Source organism: Protopterus annectens, chromosome 16.part0 (assembly GCF_019279795.1).
Source record: "Protopterus annectens isolate FY-2018-M chromosome 16.part0, PAN1.0, whole genome shotgun sequence".
NCBI lineage: Eukaryota > Metazoa > Chordata > Ceratodontiformes > Protopteridae > Protopterus > Protopterus annectens.
Window position 1 is genome coordinate 825,651,573 of NC_056750.1, and position 25,218 is coordinate 825,676,790.

General features: G+C 40.9%; 1 protein-coding gene across 2 annotated transcripts in view; it reads left to right on the forward strand.

Moving 5' to 3' along the window:
• LOC122791010 (beta-1,4-galactosyltransferase galt-1-like) overlaps window positions 1–25,218 on the forward strand; it is a 587,919-nt gene that overhangs the window by 115,178 nt on the left and 447,523 nt on the right. The window lies entirely within an intron of this gene.

The window sequence follows — 25,218 nt, forward strand, 5'->3', positions numbered from 1 at the left end:
TCTCATTACTGATGTTGCCTTCGTTGATGTTCATGCTAGACCACTGAAGCCGTTATTCAGTCACAAACTAAAGAACAAAAGCCCAACTACTGAAACTGATGAGACCAAATAAAAACAAAAAAGGACTGCAGCAAAAATGTCACAGGGTACAAAAACCATGTAAAGGAACACCAACCAGCTGGAGACTTATCAAAGCCAGTATTAATAAACAATTGTGTTAGTTCACTATAAATAGTGTCACCATAAGAAATGCTATAGGTGCCTGGAGTTAAAACAGGTGCAACAAGAACTCCGAATTTGCAAATTTCCTAATGGTATTTCTTGTTGTCACACTTATAGTGAACTAACACAATTCTTTAATAATACTCTCCTTGATAAGGCTCCAGCTGGTTGGTGTTCCTTTACGTGCTTTTTGTAGCCTGCCAGTTTTCGGCGAGGTTCTTTTTTGTTTTGTGTGTGTGTGTGTGTGTGTGTGTGTGTGTGTGTGTGTGTGTGTGTGTGTGTGTGTGTGTGTGTGTGTTGGCAGGGTGTGTGAGTAGTGTTGGGGGATTTCTACCTGCACAAAATATTGTTTTCTTTTCTTATTTTGTGATTTGATCTTAAAAGATTGATTTTATTTACTCTTTGCAGAGTTCACTGATTGTCCCGCAATCACTCACCAAACCACAAGACCTCCCCTACTCTTTCACACATCCATTCTCTTTCAACAACTCAAACAACTCCAACTATGTGCTCCTTTCAACTAATCTCCTCCACTCCTACTAAACTCAACGACCCCACCTCAGAATTCCTAAATACCTGTATAAGTTCACCCTCATCCTGTTCATGCTCCTCATCACCAGCATTGAATCCAAGTCTCACCCACCACATAACGCCGACAAAGTTTACCCCATGCATTCACCTTCTCCTGTGCATTAATGCCCAAAGCATCTCTAGTAAACTTGACAAATAAACACCTTTTTTTTACAATCCACTCACTCAATACTTGTCAGCTGTCATTGAAACATGACTCCTGCATACCAGCCCTAATTGCAGCACCTACTCCTCTCCTACAAGTGCATCTAAGACACGACACCTGACAAAAGACAAGTTAGAGGCATTCTCATTCTTAATAAAAAACACCTTTACAATCACTGTTCAGGAAACTTTCACAAACACTGAATCCAACTGGATCCTTCTAAAACGTCCATCTTGGAAAACAGTGACCTTCTGATAGTTGTCATTAACTTTCCTCTACCAGCCTCTGTTAACAAATTTAAATCCCTTTTTCTTACTATCACTTCAGCTTCCTGCAAGTATAAAAATATCATTATTCTATGAGATTTTAACCTAAACCATCTAGGATTCCTGAGAAATGGCATTGCTGAATTCTTCACCAATAATCAACCAATCTTATACAGTTATCTTATGCAGTTAATCTATGACATTATTCTCTGAGATTTTAACCTAGGTTTCCCTGAGAAATTACATTGATTATTGGATAGAAATTCAGCAATCATTCTTATACAGTTAATCAATAACACTACCAGTACAAATCTTCTAACAACCACTTCCTCCTGGATCTACTAATCACCAACAACCCTATGATTATCTCCAAAATATCTATTCTTGTATCCTCATTCAATCACCTCTCCCAAAAAAAACTTTCCAAATTATCCACCAGTCACCAAAACTGCCTCCCAAACTGGTTGCCTTCAGACCAAGATCCACCACTAATGTAGAAAACTTCAAATAATGCCAAACAGCTCTAGAATGGTCTCCCATTACCAACTTACAGAAGCCTAAGTCAGCAACCACAACTTCTACACATAGCCCCAGCTGCCACAGATTTTACACTTACCCTCAGCTGCCACAGGTTTTACACATAACCTCAGCTACCACAGGTTTTACACATACCCTCAGCTGCCACAGGTTTTACACATACCCTCCACTGCCACATGTTTTACACATACCCTCCACTGCCACAGGTTTTACACTTACCCTCAGCTGCCACAGGTTTTACACTTAGCCTCAGCTGCCACAGCTTTTACACATACCCTCAGCTGCCACAGCTTTTACACATACCCTCAGTTGCCACAGCTTTTACACATACCCTCAGCTGCCACAGCTTTTACACATACCCTCAACTGCCACAGGTTTTACACTAATCCTCAGCTGCCACAGCTTTTACACATACCCTCCTTCAATTTCTAGACAGATTTTTTTCCTCTCACACAGTGTATTTTCAAAGACAAGAAAACCACCTGGCTAACCAATGTAATGAAGGCTGTGCTCAAATTTTGGGATAGTGTGTGGTCTTCATGGAGACAAAATCCCTCAGCAAAAAATCATACTGCCTTTGCTGCTCTATGTAACCTAGCCAAGCAAGACATATGCAGGCAGAAAACCAACTATTTCAAACAAACAAGTTGCTCTGTTAGGCAAATCCATACACTTCTGGTAGTAAGTAAAGCTCACAGGCCAAAGTTCCACAGATCCCACCCTCCTCCACATCACCATCCAGACCTCCCAATACCAACTCTCAATCTTTGACTTTCTCAAGGAATTCAGTCACCTCCCTAGTGCTGCACCATCTACCTCTTCACCCAACTCACCCAGCCCTCCCCACTTTTTATCCCCTCTTCTATTTTAAGAAAAAGTACTTGACACCTGCTAGAAAACATGCCCCTGGATGCACTCCCTGGTACAAGCAGCCTACCTCCTTGGTTCATCTCACCATCTCTGTACAGACATCCTTACCCAACATTTATCACCTCGGCTTAACCTAAAATACTATCCCAAATGTACAGAAAACTGTTCACTGATATTGGAGAATCGCGAACTGGAATGGCAATTGAGATTAGATGCCTTTCGGCATCCTGGGCTTAATGTCAACTGTAATATATCCCCTGTTTTGAAATTAAGGAGTTATTTAAGATAGGTACATTTCTGTATAGTTGGAATTATTTGTTTATACATATGCACACCTTTATGCTGCATTGTCTTGATTATTCTAATTATTCAGGATTTATGTTAATTAATTTATTAAAGTTGTGTATTTATCCCAACTGATTTTATAAAATAATATATAAACTTTTTATAGATTTTTAATTTACTTGTGAGTAAACAGCTCAGTTTTTACAAATTTAAAAGTTTTCTCTGTATGGGTTTTAGCTTGTTTAATTAATGTGACATGCCAGCGTTTTGCAATATCCTAGATTAGGGAAGTTGAATATATGCCATTTCCTGTTTTTGTATACTTATGGAGTTTTTTCCCATTTGTTTTAATGTCTCTGATGAAGCCATAACAGTGTTGGGGCGAAAACGCATCATTCAATAAACTGCGTTCAGATTAGTTTGGTGTGGCTTGTTGGCTCCGGACAAGGTCTCCGTGGATTTTGGTTTTTAGTGTTTTTTTTCATCTGTTTTCTCAGAAAACTGTTCTTGTCATACCCCCTTCACAAGCAAATTCAGGCAGAAAATACCTGCCACTTCCGCCCATCTCCGTCTTTCCTACACTTGGAGAAAAACATGAAAACCTAACATACAGCCAAAACCTAACATACAGCCAAAACCTAACATACAGCCAAAAACTAACATGCAGCCAAAACCTAACATACAGCCAAAAACTAACATACAGCCAAAACCTAACATACAGCCAAAAACTAACATACAGCCAAAAAATAACATGCAGCCAAAAACTAACATACAGCCGAAAACCTAACATACAGCCAACTGTCCACTTACAGCCAACAGTACCACCTCCACAAATGGCAATGAGTCTGGGACTGTCAGAGCACAGGGGCAGCATTATTATCATTTACAGATGAGACCCATCTGAATATGGATGAAAGAAACCCTTCAGGAGCACACCTCATCAGTCTTAACAAGGCTTTGGATCTTATTGAACATGATTTATTCCTTCCCTTCCCCTCTAGCAGTGTCACTAGTTTCAACATTTCTTAACAAATAGGTATTTCAGAGTCAAAATCATTTTAGAGAAACTGCAAAAAGGAAAAAAAAAAACAAATCAAAATCAGTTTAGCTCTCTCACCTCCAGCACCCCATACCAAAGGAGTGGCCCAAGGCTCTATTCTCATCCCACTGCTGTTTTCATGCTTTATTAACAAGCTACCCAGCTACCTAATCCTCCTATCCCACTTTACATAGCTGGTATGTTTTTCCTTCAGTCCAGTCCTTCACATTCAGCTATTCAAACCCAGCTTCAGTCTGACCTCCTCTCCCTTAATTCTTGGTTAAACAACCATGAGCGCCAGGCTTAACCTCAAAGTTTCTTCTTCTTCTAACCTTTTTCTTGTCTTAAGAAATCATGCTACAACTATTTGTACAGTTAATGCTAATCATTTTTTAGGTGTAGTTGTTTTACCTGTGTTTATGGTTTTCATATTATGACAGACAAGGTCCAAGAGTTTAAGAAGTACTTGACCAGGGGACATACAATCCCCCACCCTCCACAGGACCTGCACTCATTATGTGTGTATGTATTATCTAAGTGTGGCACACCTAGACTCAAACTGTGAGATATGTGTTTCATTTAGTTCAAGACCATTGCAGGGGCACATGCACAAATTAGTCCTGAAGGGTCTCCTTCCCACCAAGTGGGAAAGTCAGCACCCTCCTCTTCATCAGAGTCATCTTCTTCAGCCAAAAAAGCCAACAAACTTAGGCTGTCAAAGAAAAAAGAGAGGAAGAGACCTAAGGAGAAAAAGAAGGAGAACAAATTAGAAAAGAATTGTAGAAAATGCTCTCCAGATCCATTCAGAAGTTTTGAATCCAACTCCAAAAACTGTAATGCCTATAGATCTGGAAACCATTTGGATACACATGCTGATGCTTCCTCCATGCTTTTCACCAGAGCTCATGAGTCCGAGGCTTCACTCCCCCTTCCTGCTGGAGAGGCTTTCTTCCTGGCCACCTTCAGTTGCTTTCTCTTTGAGGTGCATCCTCTCTACAAGGGGCCTCACCAAAACAGACATCTACAATAATAACAATAATATATTACAATAATAATAGCCCTCCAGTACTCCTACCATCTTTAACTCTTGGGGAACACAGTACTCAATCACAGGACTATAATGGTATCTGTGTTATCCTGCAGTAACAGCGTCTGAATAATTGTACATGGTTATATGATTTACAATTTTGTTGTTATTTATTGTATTTTACTTGCTTTCTTACAGTTTTTGCTGCTGTACATGGCTAGATGATTTACAAGTTTGTTGTTATTTATTGTATTTTACTTGCTTTCTTACAGTTTTTGTTGCTGTATTTCATAACCCATTTCTTCTCCCTTCTATTCTCAGCTCTTCTGCCTAGTGACCACCTGTAGGTCTGGGATTGAATACCCTACCTCAGTCTCCTGCCTCATACCCTACCTAGGGAACAAAACCTCACATTATTTGGTAAAGCCTCCTCCCATAAAGACGCAAGAAAGTATGTCCTTCAGCTCTTCCAGGTTTTTCAGCATTGTGTAAGCTTTGTAACCCTCAGCTACTGTCAATCTCTAAGCAGGTTCTGCCAGCAGCCACCAGCACCCTTTAGGTACTCTATTTTACCTTCTTCTCTCCACTGCCTCTAGCCCTGTTAGTAGTCCTGGTAGCAATTACCGGCTGAGTCCACTAGGTGGCTCCCTTCTACTAAACTTGCTCATCTTTGCCTAATTTTTCTTCTACTTTCTAATTCCTATATTTCCCACTATCTGCTAGCCTTTTCATGTAGTTTCCACCCCTTCCTTTCTCTGATTTTATCAGCCTTGCCCCACTTAGTCCTTACTCTCCAAGAATTCCTCTATGTCCTAGAATTACTTACCTTTACTTTCAGCATCTTACTGATTGTTTTCCACTCTAACTTTTCTTTGGCTCTTCCCGCTCCGTTCGCCCTGCGGGCTCACTCCGCTCCCCACCCTACCCCCAATTCCCACCCACCCCCCGGGGTCCTACACTTATAGTTCTTTAGCCACACCCCTACTCCCTACTACCTTATTACTCCCCTTCCCGCCAATTTGCTGCATAGCCTTAACACACCCCTTCCACTCCCCCTTTCTCTTTCTCAACCCTATGACTATACCACTTCTATTTACTTTTCTCCACTACTTTGACTTCTGACTTTACACTTCCCCTCACCTCTCCTCCATTCTTTCTCTATCTACCTATTAGAATTTATTCTTATTTACCAACTGCTTTAACTAGATCTACTACCCCCCTCTATTGTGTACCTAACTTATTTCTCTCCCCTTTGTACTTTCCTCTCTACTTCCTCACTTCTCTTATTGCTAAATTATGTCTCCCTATATACTAACTATGCCTTCACTCTCACTCTTAATGTTGACCACCCTTCTCTCAACATACCATCTCACATCTTTTGAAATTTCACTTAGCAACTATCTTATCTCCTCACAAAAACACACTTCTTCTACTCTCACTTTTACTTCTTACCCTAATATTAATTCCACCCCTAGCTATCTTCTATCTAAATTCCACAGGCTACATCACCTCACCTACCCCCTACTATCTAGCAAAAAAACAAAAACCTTAATAATTCAAAAGAGGAACTACTTAACCATACTATCTAATCCTACCCTACAAGATGGAGACATCCACCCCAACCCTGGCCCTATCTCACCACCACCCCAAAACTGCTTAACTAACCCCAATAATAACTTCCTTATAGGACACCTAAACATTCATAGCATAAACAATAAAATACCCTTAATCCACGCCCTCTTAGATATCCACTCATTTGACATTCTCTGCCTCTCTGAAACCTGGCTAAACCCAGGCACAAAAGACTCAGAGATTATACCCCAAGGTTATAACATACTAAGACAGGACCGCTTAAAACGTAAGGGTGGTGGAGTGGCAATACTATTCAAAAATCAACTAAACATCTCCACTCAACCAGCATACCCAAACCAATACAGAAAAATAGAAGCCATCATTGTTAAACTCCAACTTAATAACAAAAAATCCATTTACATTATTTCTTTGTATCTTCCCCCAGGTAACAACATTCCAATATTAGAAGAATTTCTAAGTTGGGTTTCTATCACCTACCCCCAAGAAACCATAATTCTCGGCGACGTTAACATAGACTGGAACACTATTAATGCTGACAATCCCTCCTCTCATATTAACCTACATGGTTTCTCACAAACTATTACCTCAACTACAAGAGTCAATAAGCCCAGTAAGAGAGAGAGTATACTGGACTGGATACTCACAAATAAAGCTAACAAACAATATAAAGTAGGGACTATGCCTGACGACATCAGCGACCACTGCCTAACCTACATCACTAGACAAAAATCAGAATATGTTAACCTCCCAAATACAAGACTAATTCGATCTGTCAAGCACTTTAATATAGACCTTTTTAAAACTGAACTGAGAGCATGTAATTGGAATTGCTTAAAATCACTTCCCTGGAGGAAGCAGTACTATTCTTTAATACTACATTCCTATCAATACTTGATAAACATGCTCCAGAACGCTCTATTAGAGTAAAGACCAAATCTGCCCCATGGCTGACAACCAAAACTAAAAAACGTATGCATGCTAGAAACGCAGCATGGACAAAATGGAGATGCTATAGACTAAACCCTGATTTTATTAATTTCTGCCATCTTAGAAATCTAGCAAAAAAATCAATACTCTCTGACAAGAAAAACTTCTACTGTAATCTTCAGGAAACTCATATTAACAACTCTAAACAGTTCTGGTCATCAGTAAACAGACTTCTTTCCCCAGGAACTGCTAAAACTCCTTCCCCTCAAAATTCAGACCCAGACACCCCTCTCCAGACTGCTAATGCCTTCAACTCTTTTTTCTCTGAAACTATTCAATCCCTAGCCAAACAAATGAACCCTAACAACTCTCATATACCAACTAACAAAACTAGCTCCCTTTTCAACTTCTCTCTAAAACCTATATCTACATCTTTTATCTACAAACTCATTCATAAACTGAAACCCTGCACCCCTTCTGCTGACAAACTCCCTTCTCTTTTCCTTCAGAAAGTTGCCAAAGAAACTGCTTATCCTATATCCTTACTTATCAACAGAACTATGCTAGAAGGAACCATCCCTGATATCTGGAATGTCTCCTACATTATCCCACTGCACAAAGGTGGTAACTCCCTTGACCTTTCAAACTATAGACCAATTGCCCTTCTCTCACCCCTAGCAAAAATTATGGAAAAATGTATACATCAGCAACTCGTACACTATCTCTCTCATCACAACATAATAGCAAACTGCCAGCATGGTTTCAGACCCCACCACAGTACCACCACTGCCCTTCTATCCTTTGTAGATACTATCAATAAAAATCGAAACAACAATACACTCTCTTCTGCTCTTTTCATTGATCTCTCGAAAGCTTTCGACATGGTCAACCACTCTCTCTTAATCAACATTCTTGAATCCCTATCTTGTGATAAACTAGCCACTGACTGGTTTAAATCTTATCTTAACAACAGACAACAAGCAGTAATATGGGAAAACCATATCTCATCATTCCTGCCTATTTCCATCGGAGTTCCCCAGGGCTCCATTCTGGGTCCACTTCTGTTCTCCCTCTTTATTAACGATCTTCAGGCTGCTATCCCACAAGCTACCTGCATACAATACGCAGATGATTCTACCCTTATCTGCTCAGCACCCTCCTCTACTGAACTGAGCTCAGTGACCCAAAATACCTTTAACACAGTAGAAACTTGGTTTTCTAGACGGTTTCTCCTACTAAATGCCAAAAAAACTAAACTCCTCCTCTTTTCACCCACCTCTCGATCTCCCCCATTAAACTTTACCATCTCTTCAAATAATGGCACTATCATCTCACCTGACCCAACTACTAAACTATTAGGAATAACCATTGACAACAATCTTTCCTTCGATCAGCACATTAACAACACCATCAAGATTGTAAACAGAAAAATTGGATCCCTTTATCGCATCAAACCTTTCCTAACCCCAGCAACCAGAATCAAAATTGCACAATCTCATCTCCTATCTACTCTCCTTTACGCTTCCCCAATTTACACAAACCTTAAGAAAATCAATCTAAACAAACTTGTAACTTGCTATAACAACATAGCTCGCTTCGCCACTAGTAACCCATTTAGGACCCACCATTGTATTAACCTAAAACAACTCGGCTGGCTCGAATTTCAAAACTACCTAATAATTCCTCAACTCACTATAGCCCACAACATATTACACCTACCTGACAACACCCCAATACTCTCTCAACTTCTAACCCCTTACAGCAATCTGAACTCACTTCGCTCCTCTAGTAAACTCATGACAAAATCAATAAAGGTAAACAATGCAGCAGGTGCTTCCCTTTTCACTAACACTATAGGTAAAACTTGGAATCTCTTACCTAGTGACATAACTTTGACTCAATCCCTGCCACAATTCAAGCAGAAAATTAAACTTTACTATCTAAATCATTGGCTTTGTTCCTGCAGTACACCAGACTAACCTTTTCTCTTCTCTATTTTCCCTTACTCTTCTTATGCACTACCTGTCTCATTTCTCCACCTTTTACTCATCTAATCTAACTAAGTATATGTTAAGCAAAATAGTTGACATGTAATGAACTGCATATTGTAAGTTTGTTTCTCTGTGTTATTATCTTTCGCTCTGTGTGTTCTTATGACTTTCAATTGATGCTATTCCTTAACAGTAATGATTTTTTATGTAATGTTCTTAGTAGTTTAGTGGAGCTTTTCTCCTCGGGCCTCTGCTGAAAATGGACATGTATCCAGCCAGACTAGCCCGGTCAACAAATGTAAAATAAAAAAATAAAATAAATAAATGTGGAGGTACCTTCAGATGTAGATCCAACTGGTGGTTCTCCCTGGCACCACCCTCTTTGGGCACACTGGATTCGCCCCCTTCCAACCTGCCATTAGTGCCTCCAATTCTGGTCTGGCCTTCAGATCTGAAGTCTGCAGATCTGATTCTTCACAGACCGCCTTCATTGGAGCTGATAGCTCTCTCAACTTTGACTCTGACCTTATCCCTTACTCATTCGACTCTGATTTTGTCTGATAGGGATGACTCTCAGACACAAGGCCTGAGGGGTGGGATTGACTCCAAAGTTATCAGAGCTGTCTTTTCCACTTAGAGATTTGGTGCTCCATAGTACAACTGTGTTGTTGGTTGTCTCCCTTGTTCAGATGTTAACGTTTTCGTGTACAAAAATAAATACACTTCTTCAGACAAGTACTACTGAAAAAGGACTTGGAAAAACTTAAATTCCATACATCTATCTATAGGAAACCTCATTATAGCAACTCTTTTTTACACTTCTCTAGCTCCCATTCCTTGTTTCAGAAGAGAGGTGTAGTTAAAGGCCAGGTTGTGCGTGCTTCTAGAATGTGCTCAGAAGATAACAGCTTTAGAGATGAATGTGATCTTTTGGCAGGTATGTTTAAAAATAGAGGCTACCCTAGTAGGCTTGTCAACAAAGTTATTAAAGAAGTAGAGCTGAAAAGGAAAAATGGTCAATTGGGCCCTATTTTTAAGGGGGTAAATGAAACTCTAGTAGTAGATACTACAGCTGGGTTAAGTTCGAGTGAAAATTTCACTGATATGGACCAGAGTCAAGTTAATATTAATATTAATAGTAATGATAGTACAATTAAAGTTAACTATAACATCAGTTTTCTTACCCAATATGATGAATTGGCAGTAGAGATCCGTCGTATCTTAAATAATAATTGGGAATTTCTAACACAGAGCTTGTACTCAAATAATAACTTAGGAAATAAACCAGTAGTGGTATATAGAAAAGCTCCGTCATTGAAAATTCTACTGGAATCCCCCCTTAGAACCTTTAGAGCAAATAAAGGCATGTATAAGTGTGGACGCTGCCCTTACTGTAAGTATATTAGAACAGGAACCACTTTTTCCATTAGGGGAGTGAAGTACTATATTAATCAGAGATGTGACTGTTTTACCCAAGGCGTAGTGTACCTTGCTACCTGTACACTATGCCCTGCTTTTTATTTGGGTAAAACAGAAAGACATTTGAAACAACACATCTATGAGCATATATACGCCATTTCGAAAGGTGTTATAACAAACGCATTGGCAAAACATATTATTGAAAATAATAATCATAGTTTTTTGTTCAATGTGGTTCAAAAGATAGATATTAACCCTAGAGGTGGCCCTTGGCACCTTAAATTGGAAGAAAGTGAGTTGTTATGGCAACTTAAAACTAATGCCTACGTTCATCCAGGGATTAATGGGACGTGTTCTATAAAATGCCTTTTAAAACAAAAAGCTCTTATTAGGTAATAGATTTTCGTATTATATAAATATGTTTATAAATTTTTATATGGTTTAAGTTTGTATAAATCTAATATAAACACATAGAAGTTTATATATTTTCTTTGGTTTTAGTTGGTAAATGCATTATAGATCTATTTATTTATTTTCCATGTATATTTAATGAATTTAATATGCATTTGTATAATAACATTTTTATTCTGTTTATATACATTGTTTCATGGTTTATAACATAGTGAAGAAAATTGTTTTTTAAAAAATTAGTTTTTAATTAGGTATTCTTTTTTCTAAGCGAGCACTTTATATTAAGTTGCAGTTTTTAAGGAGGTTAAAATGAAAGTAAATTGCTTAATTGATGAATTGCTTAGGTAATTGAATACAACTGTTGGTATGTGAGTATATTTAAACTCACAAGAGGTTTCAGTAGTACTTGTCTGAAGAAGTGTATTTATTTTTGTACACGAAAACGTTAACAAGTAAAGGTTTTGGATTTATCGTGTGGCTGTGGTCTGTCGGACTCACTTATTGTTTTTCGCAGTTGTATAAAACTTTTTAGTTTTTCGTGTGTGTGTTTGAATCCCTTGTTCAGATAACTGTATTTCTTCAGCTCCTATCATGCCCTCAGCTTTCCATATATTTGAATGAGTTCTCTCCAGACTGAAAGAAGAGATATCTGTACCATGCTTAGCACCATCCTAACCTCTGTGGTTACTGTGTCTGAACTGCCACATACTGATTGGTGGAAACAGTCAAGCTTCATGAATTCCCAGTCTGACTCTGAGTCTGCCCAGAAGCCCAAACATGGCAGTGTCCAAGTAAATAGGCATGTTAAAGACATTTGTTCTCCTCCTCAGAGTCCGTCATAAAAAAACACAGAATTGGGTGATGGTAAGGGGTCCTCATAATGCCGCCTGGAAGACAACACTTTCAGTGATGTTTTTAAACTGATGAAACAGAGAGGGGGATGGTCTGCCAGTACACCTTCTTCTGATGAGTCTATGTTCCTTGAAGGTTTTTGGGACTGGTCTACCTACTCTTGGTTGGTGCCACTGCTGATACCTTCATGGATTTGGTGCCACAGCAGGCATGGTAGGATCCTGATGTGGTGCAGCCAATCCCAAGGAAACCTGATGGAATCTTGGTCACACTGAAGGCCAGGGTATTCTGGATCAAGATCCCCTGGTAGCTGCCATGGTTGTGGCAGCAGCCACTAAGAAGGAAATCTCAGAAGAATTCATCTCTCCATCCCCCTAACAGGGAGTCAAGGTTATTTGACATTTTTGGGAAACAGCCACAGACATATGCATCGGCAACTTTTGCACTTACAGCACTGAACTACCTTGCCTGTATAACCCATTTCTAAGGGGACCTGAGCAAGGAGCTCACCATGCCCCTCTCGGGTAACTTATCAATGGACACCCAGAAACCAGTGCAGTTCCAATTGTCTACTCTGCAATCAACATCAAATGTAGCCATGTGTCTGCTAATACAGCTGATGGCATGGCTAGAGCATCAGCCACCAGCATAGCCATCCAGAGGCAGGATGCAGTTAAGGGACTTTGCAGAAGACTTCTAGATGTCCTTGCTTAACACCCTTTTAGAAGATTCCGCTCTCTTCAGACTCAGACTAGTGGTTAAGGACACTCATATGAAGAGTGAGTAACATGACAAAATCCTGCCTGCTGTTTTATCGGCTTCTCTACCTTTCAGAGGACCTTTGCTAGGAACTAGTGGAGGGAAAGAAGATGCGGTTCTGAAAATATTGGATTTTAACCAAGGCACATGAGGCTACATTATTTCCTTAGTTTACCTCCCTCAGAAAGAAGGATTCCTGTCATTACACCAAATCAGGTGAAATCAGCAGCAGCAGAAATAGAAAAGTTACTTGTGAAAAAAGTTGTCCAGCAGGTACCCCATACCAATTAGGATTCAAAGTTTATTCAAGGTTTTTTTTTTTTATTTCTGATGAAAACTGGAGACCTCAAGCCAATCTTGCACCTAAGCCACCTTAGTCAGTTTGCAAAACAGACAAAGTTCTGAATGATCTCAGTTCTATTTTTCCTGTCTTGAAAAAGGGCAACTGGATGTGCTCCATAGATCTCCAGGATGCCTACTATCATATCAAGGCATGGAAGTATCCTGATGTGGTGGAGCCGATCACAAGGAAAACTGATAAGGTCTTAGCTGCACCAAAGTGCAAGGTACTCTGGAGCAAGTGTCCCCTGGTAGATGCCATGGCTGTCCAGGAAATGTTTCAATTTCTGTCTGACAGCCAATCAAATTCCATTCAGGACACTGCCCTTTGGTTACACCATAGTCCCCTGGATGTTTACCAAATGCATGGCAGTGGTAGTACCATATCTTAGACTGGCAGGGTTTTGGGTATCCCCATGTTTAGATGATTGGCTCCTAACAAATCTAATCAAGGATCTTATGACTCAACAAAAGGACTTCTGCAGCTGCGGGGGATTGCAGTCAACCAAGCAAAAACCCAGTTGACACCTACATAACAGACAGAACTAACAGGGTGTCACCTAAACATGATCAGTCAAACAGTCAAATTCCTAGATTCTATGATTTCATCCCTACAACAGGTACTACTTCAGGTTTTTCAATGGCAATGGGTGATGTCTTCCCATCACTTTCTTGTAGTAATGCACATTCCAGGGGCATCCAGTGGTCTAGCAAATAAACTGGGCAGATCCCTTCTTCTAAGTTCTGCCTCATGAGTGGTCCCTCAATCAGACAGTGGCGATATAAATTTTCAATCACTGGAGCCATGCTGTGATCTTTTTGCTTCATACCTAAACAAGTGCATCAGTTACTTTGCCTTGATCCCTCGACATGGTTAGTCACCAAGGGACGCTATAGTCCACAGTTGGCCCCCATGTCTTCAATACATGTATCTCCCCATGCCTCAGATAATCAAATGAATTCAGAAGGTACGGTGCAAGGCCACAGTAATCTTCATTGCTTCATTTTGGCCCTGGCAAGTTTGGTTCTCCTGATGGCTCAGTGTCAGCCTGTTCACATGTTATTAGCTTCACAAAAAAACAAATAGAAAAGTTTATCTCAGCAAGTGGAAAAGGTTTACTATTTGGGCATCTTTTACAAAATGATTTCAACAATTAAGGTTCAGCTAGCAGCTATTTCCCATTTTCACATCAGTCACAACTAAACTCCCATTGCTTCCCTAAAAACTTTAAATGCTTTTTTAGAGGGAACCTTCCTTTTGAAACCTGCAATAAGGGACCCAATTCCTCCATGGTACTTTGCCATTATGGTGCAGGTGTTAACTCATGCGCCTTTGAACTGGCAGCCACAGTGGATGTAAAATGTCTCTCTTTGAAAACCATTTTTCTGGTAGCTGTTACTTCTGCAAGGAGGATCTCAGAATTACAAGCATTGTCCGGTAAACCCCCCTAGTCTTCCGTAAGGATAGGGTGTCATTGAGAAGAAATGCCAATTTCCTCCCAAAGGTGGCATCTGAAGTGAATCTTAACCAGACTATCAATCTGCTAGTGTTGTTCCCAAATTTTTCTAGTAAAGGAGTGTATACCTCACACTTACTAGATGTTCATCAACAACTCAGATTTTATTTACATAGAACTAGAGATTAGAAAATCTGATCAGCTATTTGTAGTGTTTTCTAAAGCAAAAATTGAACAAAATGTTTCAAATGTCACTCTGTCTAGGTGACTTTCTGATCATATAATATTGGTTTATGACAACCTGGGACTATCTTTACACAGAAAGGAAGGCTCGTTCTACAAGGCCAAAACTTGTCTTTTTATGCAGAGTTCCTATTGACAAGATTTGTGCTGCAGCAACTTGGTCTATGGTTCGCACGTTTGTGTCTTATTACAAACTGGATATACAGTCCAGGGACCCGCACCTCCTTTGGCTCCACCATACTCAGGCTATCCTTCCTTGGCACCACCCAGGTGTATTGGTAGCTTGGGAATATGTGCCAAAGTTTGAACTGGAGAAAAATAGACATCACTGGATACACAAGTTCTGTGCTTACCTTAATGCTAGCTTCATGTTGTCTTCTTTATCTGGTTCCACATTCCAGTCTCTAATCCCACTTCTTAAATTGTTACCTGATGCACCTTTGGATTGGATGGACTTCACCAAGAATGCTGTCCTTGTATGGTCTTCATTGCTGTTTTCTCTTTCTGCTCACTTTTTAGTCCTTGCTGTAGGGTGGCCTGTCTATGATAATTACTGAATAATGTTTCTAGTTATGAGTAGGTAAACTCAATCTGAGGTAGCTTGGTTGAACATAGGAAATTATAGGTAGGTGAGGAGTCAGAGCCCTGAATACACAGCTTACAAAAAGATGGCAAGGTCAGATATAATCGGATCCAACATACCCAAAGGTTGAACCAGATGAAAACAGGACAACAGATTTAGTGCTATGATAAGTACATAACTTTCATTTATTTTTGGTGACAGAGCGCTCAAATAACAATATATAATATTCTAGGTCATTCTCCCTGGTAATTTCTTCATAAGTGGCGCAGTCCTGTGTTTGGCAGCTATGTTGGCCAGCACAACTAGGTGTTGTAATTGTACCAGCTTTTGGATAATCCCAATCTGTAATCTCAACAATTTTTCCCAGTGGTTCCTCCATGGTTGCTTTCATGAGTTAACCATGCCAAGAGCACAATAGTCACAGTACTTTAAGGAATTTGTAGCCCAATATACTGTTTGCGCTTTGAGCAGAGATACTGAGCAGTACTAAAAACTGGCAAATCTATGGCCAACTGTCCACACCAGTGTAGGTCTAAATGAAACCGTGAAAGCAAGACCACAATGTAGGTCAGAGTGTGTATGTTTTCTTAAGAGCTATTCCAGTCAGTGGGCATGTGCATATAAGTACTACGCATGTGCAAGCAGGAGTGCCATTGTAGTGAGCAGCCAGAGGGATAGCATGCATGTGTGTAGCAGTCAGTCAGTCAGCTTGTTTAAGTTTAATGTTACCATTCTCCAACCTGATGTGTTTGTGTGTAATAAACTACTTCAATGAACACCCAGCCTCATTGTCTTATTGAATATACACCAGATGAGCGACACACAGCAAGAACAAACTAAATGAACAAGTCCCTAGCTCTTAGCAACTGCTCTACTACACTTATCTGTTATCTACTTTTTCCACTGTTGAATATCTAATACTAACTCACTGTCAAACCTACTCTATCTTAGCTTTCATGGCAAATCTTCTTATACCTAACAATAAGTGGCCTGTGGCCTGCTTTTCCTTACTGTCTAGGCATACGTGGGCTATGAACTCATTCATACTCTAGTCTGCCTTTTAGTAGGTAATAACTGTACTCAGTACAATCAGTTGATCAAAGTTTGTACACACGTACTAATTTGAATGGAGATAGGCATTTTACTCTCCGTTAGTATTGGTTTCTGTATAAACTTCATGTCGATATGTTCTAAATTAAAACAAATTTTTCAGGAAATTAAATCAAAAACTCTTAACAACTGAAGCTTTTGTACGATACAAAATGTTATGCAATCACTTTTCTTTATCACACTATGTACATTCTCTATGGTGGAAATGTGCAGTCCTTCCCCAGCCCTCTGCTGGAAAAGGACTTATTAGCATGCAACTAACTTTACTACAGCATATATTGAAGCAATTCAAAACTACATCAAATGGCTAAGGTCCTGTTATATTTATATGTAAACTCTTTGTTTTACTCTGTATCTATGTACATACTCTCTGCTGTAACTCTGGAGCTTTTCTCCCCAGGCATCCGCTGAAAATGGACTTTTGTCCAGTCAGAATTTCCCAGTAAACAAATGTAAAATAAATAAATAAAAATAAAGTTCTTATATTGTTTTGTTACTAAACTGTACAATGTTTGTAAAAATATGTAAAATATGGTGTGTCTTGTGATTATAACTAATAAATGCTTATATCTGTTTGCATCATTATGTTCATGTTATTTTAATATCGTAGAGCTCTTTTTCCCCCGGACCACTCCAAAATGGGGTCTTATTAGGTTCAGTCACCCTAACCTTTCAGCTCAGATAAGACTATGGAAAATACAGGTTGATTTTTTCAAAAGAAAGCAAGTTAAGACCATCATCTACATAGCTTTATAAGACTAAACAAAATTTCAGGGTACCCAAGATCGTACCTTACCCAGACTCTGACACAACTCGCTGTGAGGGAATGGTTAGTCTGTTTTTGCTTTCTTCTATTTTGTGCTACTTTATTGCCTTATTCTGTTTTGTATATTGTGATTTACTTTCTTTACACTGTGTTTTACTTTTATTCTGCTTTAATTGCATATTTAAATTAGGAAGGGGACTACAGCTGTGTCTCTTGTGGGTCACCCAGAAATTGTTTTTCCCCACCCTGCTGCTGTTGGGTTTTAAAACTCAGTTTTCTTTCCAGTTGCCTGCTCCTTATTTTAGTTTGACCACATACCCTTTTCCCTGTCCTCTTGACTATTGTAACTATTGTAAGCACAAAATTATCATTTTGTGAAATCACTCCCCTTCAGCTATTTAAATTTATTGGCCATCCCACTGTATTTCATAGAGCCATAATACAAAGTGCCAACCCCCTTCAACTCTGTCTTGCTCTTTTAAAATCACTAGCTCTCCACTTAGATAGCTAAAGCTGAACTTACCCACGTTCATATCTAACTGCTTAGTGCACACTGCAGCTCTTAGGATATTAAACCATTTTTCCATCTGCAACATCTATTGCAAGACCACCAATTACTGAAGAGCCTACATTCGGCCTGTCAGTACTCATCTTGGGATTAGTGCTTCTGTTTTGCACTTGGTGAGAGAAGGAACACAGGGACATTATTTCCTGGCTATTGCTGATCACCAGAAAGTCTAATAACTACATCACAGGTTCCAGTTTGGAATTTGTGCTTATATTTTGCTGCTGATGAGAGGAGCAGAGGGCATTGATGCCTTACTGTTTTTGATTGGGCAGTGAGCATCTAAGATTGACCTTCCTGATCGGTCTGGTTGCTACTCAAGGCATCTACCAGGTCTACCAGGAAAAGGCTACAGTCAGGCAACAGCCATTTAGGTGACTCCCCAGGACTGTTGTATCCCAGCAGCATGAAGCTGTGGTGAGACCAGTACTAGTAATAGGCAGCAGCCATTTAGGTGACTCCCCAGGAGCATTGTATCCCAGCAGCATGAAGCTGTGGTGAGACCAGTACTAGTAGCAGTCAGGCAACAGCCATTTAGGTGACTCCCCAGGAGCACTGTATCCCAGCAGCATGAAGCTGTGGTGAGACCAGTACTAGTAGCAGTCAGGCAGCAGCCATTTAGGTGACTCCCCAGGAGCATTCTATCCCAGCAGCATGAAGCTGTGGTGAGACCAGTACTAGTAGCAGTCAGGCAGCAGCCATTTAGGTGACTCCCCAGGAGCATTGTATCCCAGCAGCATGAAGCTGTGGTGAGACCAGTACTAGTAGCAGTCAGGCAGCAGCCATTTAGGTGACTCCCCAGGAGCATTGTATCCCAGCAGCATGAAGCTGTGGTGAGACCAGTACTAGCAGCAGTCAGGCAGCAGCCATTTAGGTGACTCCCCAGGAGCACTGTATCCCAGCAGCATGAAGCTGTGGTGAGATCAGTACTAGTAGCAGTCAGGCAGCAGCCATTTAGGTGACTCCCCAGGAGCACTGTATCCCAGCAGCATGAAGCTGTGGTGAGACAAGTACTAGTAGCAGTCAGGCAACAGCCATTTAGGTGACTCCCCAGGAGCATTCTATCCTGGTAGCATGAAGCTGCACCAGTACTAGTAGCAGTCAGGCAGCAGCCATTTAGGTGACTCCCCAAGAGCACTGTATCCCAGCAGCATGACGCTGTGGTGAGACCAGTACTAGTAGCAGTCAGGCAGCAGCCATTTAGGTGACTCCCCAGGAGCACTGTATCCCAGCAGCATGAAGCTTTGGTGAGACCAGTACAGGTAGCAGTCAGGCAGCAGCCATTTAGGTGACTCCCCAGGAGCACTGTATCCCAGCACCATGAAGCTGTGGTGAGACCAGTACTAGTAGCAGTCAGGCAGCAGCCATTTAGGTGACTCCCCAGGAGCATTGTATCCCAGCTGCATGAAGCTGTGTTGAGACCAGTACTAGCAGCAGTCAGGCAGCAGCTATTTAGGTGACTCTGCAAGAGCATTGTATCTCAGCAGCATGAAGCTGTGGTGAGACCAGTACTAGTAGCAGTCAGGCAGCAGCCATTTAGGTGATTCCAAGGGAGCATTGTATCCCAGCAGAATGAAGCTGCGGTGAGACCTGTACAAGCAGCACTCAGGCAACAGCCATTTATGTGACACCCCAGGAGCACTGTATCTCACAAACATGAAGATGGGGTGAGACCAGTACTAGTAGCTGTCAGGCAGCAGCCATTTAAGTGACTCCCCAGGAGCATTATATGCCAGCAGCATGAAGCTGTGGTGATATGAGTACTAGTAGCAGTCAGGCAGCAGCCATTTAGGTGACTCCACAGGAGCATTGTATCCCAGCAGCATGAAGCTGTGGTGAGACCAGTACTAGTAGCAGTCAGGCAGCAGCCATTTAGGTGATTCCTCAGGAGCAGTGTATCCCAGCAGCATGAACCTGTGGTGATATCATTACTAGTAGCAGTCAGGCAGCATACATTTAGGTGACTCCACAGGATCATTGTATCCAAGCAGCATAAAGCTGTGGTGAGACGAGTACTAGTAGCAGTCAGGCAACAGCCATTTAGGTGACTCCCTTGGAGCATTGTATCCCAGCAGCATGAAGCTGTGGTGATATCAGCAATAGTAGCAGTCAGGCAGCAGCCATTTAGGTGACACCCTAGGAACACTTTATCCCAGCAACATGAAGCTGTGGTGAGACCAGTACTAGTAGCAGTCAGGCAGCAGCCATTTAGGTGACTCCCCAGGAGGTTGTATCCCAGTAGCATGAAGCTGTGGTGAGACCAGTACTAGTAGCAGTCAAGCAGCAGCCATTTAGGTGACTCCCAAGGAGCATTGTATCCCAGCAGCATAAAGCTGCGGTTAGACCAATACTAGTAGCAGTCAGGCAGTAGCCATTTAGGTGACTCCAAGGGAGCACTGTATCCCAGCAGCATGAAGCTGCAGTGAGACCAGTACTAGTAGCAGTCAGGCAGCAGCCATTTATGTGACTCCCCAGGAGCACTGTATCCCACCAGCATGAAGCTGTGGTGAGACCAGTACTAGTAGCAGTCAAGCAGCAGCCATTTAGGTGACTCCCCAGGAGCATTGTATCCAGAAGCATGAAGCTGTGGTGAGACTAGCACTGGTAGCAGTCAGGCAGCAGCCACTTAGGTGACTCCCCAAGAGCTCTGTATCCCAGCAGCATGAAGCTGTGGTGAGACCAGTACTAGTAATAGTCAGGTGGCAGCCATTTAGGTGACTCCCCAGGAGCATTGTATCCCAGCAGCATGAAGCTGTGGTGAGACCAGTACTAGTAGCAGTCAGGCAGCAGCCATTTAGATGACTCCCCAGGAGCATTGTATCCCAGCAGCATGAAGCTGTGGTGAGACCAGTACTAGTAGCAGTCAGGCAGCAGCCATTTAGGTGACTCCCCAGGAGCATTGTATCCCAGCAGCATGAAGCTGTGGTGAGACCAGTACTAGTAATAGTCAGGTGGCAGCCATTTAGGTGACTCCCCAGGAGCACTGTATCCCAGCAGCATGAAGCTGTGGTGAGACCAGCACTAGTAGCAGTCAGGCAGCAGCCATTTAGGTGACTCCCCAGGAGCATTGTATCCCTGCAGCATGATTTATTTTATTTATTTTATTTTATTTTACATTTGTTAACCGGGCTAGTCTGGCTGGATACATGTCCATTTTCAGCAGAGGCCCGAGGAGAAAAGCTCCACTATCAGAAACTAAAATACACTACAGTTTATAAAGTCACTAGTAGTACTAACTATACAAATAAAACTAAACTAATATAGTATAATACGGCTACATACAAGTACAAATACGTTTTTGATGTAAAAACCTGAGTAGATGACAATTAAAATTCAGTCGGGGACTGAGGAGAAAAGTTTCAGTGTCAACATAACAATTTAAAGTAGAAAAATATCCATAGTAGTTAGTCATGAACAACAAGTAGGTATTAGTTGTAAGTATAAAAGTGGTTAAATATATAGTGTTAACATGCAGGTTAGTAGTGTAAAAGATTTTAAGAGGCTAAAGAAAGTCTAAAGGCAAAATGACGTAGAGAAAGGAAAAAAAGTACGGCTACTGTTAGGTACAGGAATTCTGGACTTAGTGAGGTTAGGAACTAGCAGTAGGAAAAGGAGAGGGGAAATAAGAGTTAGAGAGGAAATGTTAGAAGTAAAACAGGATTATAGGAGGTCAGCTAAAAGAAGCAGGAGACAGACAATCAAAGAGGTCAGAGGGGAGTCAAACAGAACTGAGAACAGAAGAATAGAGATAAATAAAAGGACTGTGGAAGTCAGTTTAAGTTAGAACAGAAGAGCAAAAGTGCACATGTGCAGACTGAAGAGAGTAGTAAGTTTGCTGGGGTCAGTCAGGATTGGAGCAAGGGCATAGCCAGTGAGTTATTAGGTGCGTTTTCATCTGTTTTGAAAAGCTGACATGAGTCTAGGGAGGTCAGTTCTGTGGGGAGTTTATTCCAGTAAGAACCAACAATGTTTGCAAATAAGGAATCTCCTGATTTATTGTGAGATTTCACGGTAGTAACTAGTACCTTGTTAGCTGATCTAAGTGAAGTGAGATTTTTATAAGGAGTGATGAGTTTATTTAGTATGGGTGTGTTGGAAGGGTGATGTAGAATTTTAAAAGTGATGATAAGCTGCTGTAGTAGTATTAGGTTGGGAAGTTCAAGCCAGTTTAGTTTATTAAGTTAAGACAGTGATGAGTTTGGAATAGAGAGCCAGTGGCAAATCTGGCTATACTGTGGTAGGCGGTATTCAGTTTTTGAAGATTAGCTTTAGAAATATTGATAAAGGAAGGAGGCATACAATAATGTAGAAATTAGGTGAGTTTGGGCTAGAGTCACTTGGGTAGTAGTAGTAAGGAAGGGCTTAAGTCTGTAAAGGGCACCCATCTTTTTATTGACTGACTTGATAGTTAAGTCAATGTGATAGTCAAAATTTAGCTGATTGTCTATGGTTATACCTAGCAGCTTAGTGGACGAGTCAGGTTGGATGACAGTGCCATTGCATGATACAATGGAAAAAGTGATAGGGGTGGATTTAGAGGTAGGGTGAAAAGTAGTAGTTTGGTTTTGGGGTTTAGGAGGAGACAGATATGTTGGAACCATTTTTCTGCTGCAGTGAAAACCACCTGGGTAGCGGAGTGGAGTTGTGCTGGTGATGAAGCAGAGCAGATGAGAGTGGAATCATCTGCATACTGAATACAAGTGGATGAAGGGAGGGAGGCGGACAGGTTATTTATGAAAATAGAGAAAAGTAGGGGACCTAGGATGGATCCTTGTGGAACGCCAATAGTAATTGGGAGTTGAGAGGATAGATGACTGTCCCAGAGGACTGCTTGTTTTCTATTAGTCAGGTAAGAGTTGAACCACTGTAGTGCCTGTGAGTCTAGTGAGAGGGATTGTAGGGTATCGAGGAGAAGTTTATGGTTGACCATATCGAATGCTTTAGAGAGGTCTAAGAATATTGCAGAGGTGAACAGGTTGTTGTTGCGGTTTCTATTGATAGAGTCAGTGAAGGAGAGAAGGGCAGTTGAAGTACTGTGGTAGGGTCTAAAACCATGTTGTGAGTCTACAAGCAAATTGTTATTTAAGAGGTAATGTAGAAGTTGATGGTGAATGCAGCGTTCCATTATTTTGGAAAGAGGAGATAGGAGGGCAATAGGCGAAAATTGGAGAGTTCGTTGGAGTTACCTCCTTTATGGAGGGAATAATATGGGAGATTTTCCAACAGGATGGTATTTTGGATTCAGTTATGGTTCTGTTTATTAGGATGGAGACTGGGTAGGCTATCTCGGATGCAGCTAGTTGCAGATATTCAGCTGGAAGCTTATCTGCAGAAGGGTGCAGGGTTTGAGTTTGGATAGTAGCTTGTGGATGTAGGTTGTTGAGACAGTATTGAGCTTTAGTATGTGTGTGCTGTTTTGAGTGGGGGTAGATTGGAGGGTTGAGGGGGGAGTCATGGTACTTGCAAGTGAGGTGACTGTCTGAGAGAAGAAGTTGTTGAAATTGTCGGCTATTATGTTCGGTTCGGTTTGTGCTAGGCTATCTGGGGTAGGTGTTTTGGTGTTGCCTGGGTGGAGTAGTTTGTTTATTCCTGACCAGAATTGTTTAGGGTTTTGGTGTTGGTTCTGTTGGTATTGAAGGTGGTAGTTTTTCTTGTCCTGAATGGTAAGCTTCTTAGTTTTATTTCTCAGTTGTTTGAAGTTTTGATGGTCAGTTGGATTTTTTGTGGACCTCCATTTAGACCATAGTTTATTTCTAGCTCTCATAGTTTGTTTAGTTGTTTTAGAGAGCCAAGGGGCTGCTTTGGATTTGACTCTGACTAAGCGGGATGGAGCATGTTGGTTAAGAATTTGTAGGAAGGTATTGTTGAAATGGGTTACAGCCTCATCTATTGGGAGGTATTTTAGAGTAGACCAGTTGTATTCCTTGAGTTCATTCTGAAAGGATGCTAGGTTGAAGTTTGTTTTGTTGTGTTTGGTACGATAAGTAGTTGGTTTGGGATTGTTGAATTTTGTTTAGTGATAAAGGTAAGAAGGTGGTCACTGATATTGTCAGGAGTATTCCTGTTTTGTAGGAGAGGGATTGTTGTTGGTCAATATCCAGTCTAGAATGGTTTGTTTGTGGGTGGATTTATTTATTCAGTAGGTGAGTTAATGGTTTGATGATAGTTAAAGAGATTAAGGTGGATGGAGGGTGAGGGGATTTGCAGGAGTTCCAGTCAATGTTGAAATCACCTAGGAGTATGGTTTCTTGGGGAAAGCTACAGGAGGCCCAGCTAAGGATATTTTCTAGGGTATTGATGTTCTTACCTGGGGGGATGTAGGAACATATAATGTTTATAGCTTTGGATTTATTTACTTGGAGTTTGGTGCAAAGTATTTCTGCATTTGCTGGGGAGGGCAAGGAGTTAATTAAGGCTACCTGAAGTTGAGATTTGTATAGGATGGCGACTCCTCCACCCTTTTTATTAGGACGATCTAGCCTTAAGGTGCTATAGCCTGGGGGAGTAAATTCATTATCTTTGGTGCTGGGTTTAAGCCAGGTTTCTGTGAGACAGAGGATATCAAAGGCATAGAAATCAATTAAGGCATGGAGTTGTGTTATTTTGTTATTAATGCTACGAATATTTAAGTGAGCAATGGAGAGGGAGTCAGTGGAGAAGGGCGTGCTAGTAGCGTTAGCTATATGGCTTGAAGGAGTGGGATTGGTGATGGTATTGGGACCTGGGTTGGGGTGGATGTCCCCATGTATCAATAAAAGTGTTTGTGTGGTTTGAAAGATATTTGTGTACTTGATGGCTATTAGATAGAACCGTTTGGAGGTTGTGAGTCTGTAATGGTGTAATTTATGGAAACGAGGGGGAAGGTAGGGACTGGTTGAAAGTATATTAATGTGGGTTTCAGGTCGAGGAAGTGTAGTTGTACTATGTTTGGTTACTACAGGAGGTTGGCTAAGCCTGAGATGTTTGTAGGAGGTAAGAGTGTAGTAGTAAAGCAGGATGTTAAGTAGGAGAAGAGGAATTATTGAGTTAAGGGTTAAAGGCATAATTTTTATAGAGTGAAAGTTCAGAAGTATAGGACTTCACGGTGTAAAGTAATAGGTAAAGTTAGTATGGATTTGCTAGATGAGAGAGGGTGTGGTTATATGAGTAAGGGGTTAAGTGGTAGATGTGCAGGAAGTAGAGATAGGTATATTGATAATTAGGTGTGTCTAAGTAAGTTTA